Source organism: Chelonia mydas, chromosome 24, assembly GCF_015237465.2.
Source record: "Chelonia mydas isolate rCheMyd1 chromosome 24, rCheMyd1.pri.v2, whole genome shotgun sequence".
NCBI classification, from domain to species: domain Eukaryota; kingdom Metazoa; phylum Chordata; order Testudines; family Cheloniidae; genus Chelonia; species Chelonia mydas.
Genome location: NC_051264.2, coordinates 17,229,467 through 17,233,726, shown reverse-complemented (window position 1 = coordinate 17,233,726; position 4,260 = coordinate 17,229,467). Strand labels below are relative to the sequence as shown.

The 4,260-nt window shown below is 50.0% G+C and overlaps 1 long non-coding RNA gene across 1 annotated transcript; it reads left to right on the top strand.

Annotated features, from left to right (window-relative positions):
* The first annotated feature begins 2,450 nt into the window (after positions 1-2,450).
* Positions 2,451-3,584, top strand: LOC119564190. The gene is made up of 2 exons (XR_005223040.2): positions 2,451-2,584; positions 2,812-3,584. It is a non-coding gene; the product is annotated as an uncharacterized LOC119564190 (long non-coding RNA).
* The last annotated feature ends 676 nt before the right edge of the window (positions 3,585-4,260 follow it).

Here is a 4,260-nt window from a genome sequence, read left to right as displayed (position 1 = left end):
GCCGTTCTGGAATAAGACCTCTTTACAGTAGGCCACCTATCAGGACCAGGAGTATTCAGTTGCAGTACTCACTAAGGAAGTGTTATGTTTTACCCGAAACCAATCTGATCACTATGGGCGTCCTGTGGGAAAAAGCTCCTGTGTTATTACACAGTGGGCTGATGGGTACTGGATAAAGACCAACAGGGGAGGCCAGCAGTGTGGGTGTAATGGTTCCTCCCCTTTTAGGAAAACTCTTACAAATACTCTTACCACAAAAAAGGGGTTTGGAAATGTAACTTGCCGTCCCGTTAATATCTCCAACGTAGCAAGCCAATGGTGGGTTTGTAGTGGTCCCTATGGCGAGTGTAATTTGAACGGCACAATTAGAAACGCCCCCACTTGTACCCAATCAGGAGGATGGGATGTCCCCCTAGGGGCATATGAACTGTTTGGAAAAGCAGCCTTAAATATCCCAGGAATCCCCTTAAGAAACAGTCCTTACTGGGCCCTACAGGGTCACTATTTTGTATGTGGCCAAAAGGCTTACAAGGTGCTGCCAGCCAATTGGACAGGTAGCTGTTATATAGCTCATGAAGTTCCTCATCTGTCAATAACTGCCACACTGCCCAAAGGAAAGATTAGAAATGCCCGAGACACCTCTGTTGAGTCACGAGAAAAGACCCTGCGGCGACTGACTACGGCATTGGAGGGCAATATGAAGAATCCCCTCACAACCGAGAAGCTTGTAGGGTGCTCTGTACTGGGAATAGCGCCACTGTTTACCGGGCCAGCCATGGCATGCACAGGCCGCTATACTGTAAGGCTGCAAATGGTACTTGAGAAAGTTGCCTTAGAGTTAGAGGACTCGGTTACTGATTGAGGGTCAGCAGTAAAAACATTAAATAAAGAGGTACAGCAGCTCAGGACGTTTTCCCTCCAAAACAGGCTGGCTTTGGACTATCTCTTGGCATCCCAAGGAAGGGTTTGTGCCCTCGTCGGGCCCCAATGTTGTGTAAGGTAAATGATAGCAGTTATAAGATCTATAAAAAGGTGGTACAGGCTGAGGCCCATGCCCAAGCTGGAGCACAGGTTGCCTATACTGCCCCAGAGAACAATTGGTTGCAAACCTTGTTTTCAGGCTGGGGTTTGTCGTCTTGGCTTGGAGGTTTATTTAGCCTGCTATTGAAAATTCTCTTTCCTATATTGCTTGTATTACTGGTATTATGCTGTGCAGTATCATGTGTTAGGGCCCTTTTGCAAAAGTTAATAAGTCATTCTCTTCAGGGCTATCACAAAGTGCTTATGCAAAGTCCTATTGTAAAGAAATAAGTAGCCCAAGTGAGAAAACTCATAGCCAAGGTTGTTGAGTGTTCTCAAAGGGGGGAGTTGTTGGGGACACTGGGTAACTCGAGGGGATGGAAGACCACGAGTGTCGATGAAGCCCCCTCGCACTAGGCCCAGGTGTCCTTGCCCCCCCCCCCACCCCCGCCTGGAGGCACTCACAGCAGCTCTGCGTACTAGGCCCAAGTGTCCTTGGCCCCCCCGCCTGGAGGCACACACAGCAGTTCTGAGAATCTGCAACAATATGCTGCAGAGTCAGACTGCCTGAAACTAAGCAAGGCCAAACAGGGCAGATATGGAAGAACAATGCTGAATAAAGCAGCTTTATGTATAGTTTAACAAATGATACAGAGAACCAGGGAACTAGCTGGGAACTGGATTGGCTGGCTATATGGATACTTGGGGCAGCTTGCTATTGGATAAGTATGCTGGGAAAAAGGATGTATAAAAGCCTGTGTAACTTCCTGCTCTGTGTACAGGATTTGAGATTCAAATCTCCCTGTACCTATTTGAAGCTTCAAATAAACTTTTCTGCTTCTCCACCCCGTTGTGATTATTGGGTGTAGCACACCGGGTAACGAACCAACTCAAGCTGTTGTTCAGCCTCTCGGCACTGGGTGCCGGCAACATCTGGACCCACCCTGGAGCCCTCACCACCAATCAGAGACCCTCCACCCCCCCATGCCTCAACTCCAATTTTGTGAGCATTCGTGGCCCGCCATAGAATTTCTCTTCCCAAATATGGCCCTCGGCCCAAAAAGTTTGCCCACCCCTGATCTAGAAGCTGTTTTCAGGGAGCCCTTCATAGCAGCCATTTTCAATCAGTTGTGCCTTCAACTTACAGACACGAAGAAGCTGCTAAAATGACACCAGGAATCAATTTCACCAACCCACCCTGGAGCAGAAAATCTCTTACCTTCCACCCTTGGGTGCTTCCATTCCTGGGACCGTCGCGAAGAAGTTAAAGAAATATGGTAATCCTCTGTGTTTCAGCCGTCTCTCTCTCTCTCTCCCTCTGTGTCTATCTCTTCCTGTAAATCTGTGATGCAGTAATACGGAAACTGAAAGTACCACGCAATCTATTGAAACAACAGGCAGCAGAGTTCAAGTCTAATTTCTGTGAGCTCCACCCAGCCACTTTTCCATCGAGGTGAGGGGTTTAGATCAGTGTGGGTGAGTCCCGCATTGTCCCTTTGCTTCTACAAGCAGAAGGGACTGGAATTCGGATCCCACTAAAGCGGCTCAGGAATTGCTTGACAGGGTATGTGTCTGACACTTAATTTCTTACTCTTTCCCCTCTTCACTGCGTTGTCTGTAATCAACCTGCACAGAGCTCTCTGGCTCTTACCTGAGGGTGATTTTTTTTTTCTGGAACATTTAAACAATTAAACAGTTTTATCTTTTTTTCTGACAGCAAAGATAGTGAAATATACACTTGGGTTATCGTAAATTTCTTTGTGTGTTTTTGTTTTGTTTTGTTTGAAACAGATCAGATCAAAGGTGGAAGTATAAAGCGGAAATTCAGAAATCCAGCCAGGCATGTCCAGGTGAAATCTCATTTTGATTTGGCCAAGTTACAACATTTTGAAAATCATTCTTTGTGAGTGATCAGTCAGTTCGTGTAAATGTGGAGTAACTCCAGTGCATCACTCAGGGGGTGGATTTCTAGTTGTACCGATGTACGTTTATAGCGGAGACCTGGCCTGAGCAGCTGACGCAGCTACACCTGCTTAACTCCTGAGCTGTAAAGAGTTTTCTGTGCGAGGTCTGATTTGCAGTGGCTACGTACCGATTACCTGTTGCTTTTCCAGGAGAACAGTGGGAACTTGGTATCACGAACAACTTTGAGCACAATTGTATTCTGTGCAGTCTTCCTCTTTGTTCTTTTTGAAAGTACCGCCCGATGGTGCAGGCAGGGCAGTCCGGTCCGGTACACCATACCACTAAGATAGTTATAGCCGGTACAGTGTACCGGAAAGACACAGGAGGAACCTGCCCCCAGCTCTCTATGTGTTATGTGGACTGCATCCATGAAATATATAGCGACCCCTGCAAATCTCTGGATATCCACTTCATATCCACGGACCATTTTTGCAGACAGTGGATCGGATGTGGAGACAGCCACACAGGGTTCTACTCACCGGCGGCACCTGGCCCTCAGCATCCGGCTTGGGCAGCCTGCGGGGCACAGTGTGCTCAGGGCTGGCGACCAGCAGCCAGTGGCTCGGGCTGGGTGGGAGGCTGGAGTCGGGGCTGTCCAGCACCCACTCGCCTTGCCGCTTCCTGTCCAGCAGGTCGGGCCCCACGGCCAGCACCAGTGTCCCCGCCGGCCCGCTGGCTCCTGGATAGCGGGGCCCGCCCCCGGCTGTGGGGATTGGAGCAGGAGTGGCCCTGGTGCGAGCCCCAGGAGGATAACACAATGCGATGCCCCTTCCCCCCAACCCCTGCGCCACCCCTTCTCCTCAAGACCCCGCCCCCACACCGGCCTTACCCCCAAGTCCCCTCCCTATCTCTTCCCTGCAAGACCCCCCCCCACCTCCTGCTCATCTCTGTTCCCTCCGCCCTCCCCCTCACTAGCCTGTGTGAGCCGGCTTGCTGCTGCAGGTGTTACGTATTACGATGGCTAGGAGATCATGGGTCGGATGCACGTTGTTTCTGGGATTTGGATCCCACTGGGAACTGGATGTCTGGGTGCTGGAGCCAAGTGACCTGCTGAGAAGTTTTGGGTTAAAGTCTGCAGCTTTGGGTGCGTGGATCAGACCCTGGGTCTGTGTTGCAGCAGGCTAGTGTGTCTGGCTCAACAAGGCAGGATTCTGGAGGCCCAGGCTGGCAGGGAAAATGGGTTCAGAGGTAACTTCAGCACATCAGGTGACAGTCGCAAGGGGGGTCTCTGTGACCAAACCCATCACAGAATGATTGGTATAGGAACATGTGGAA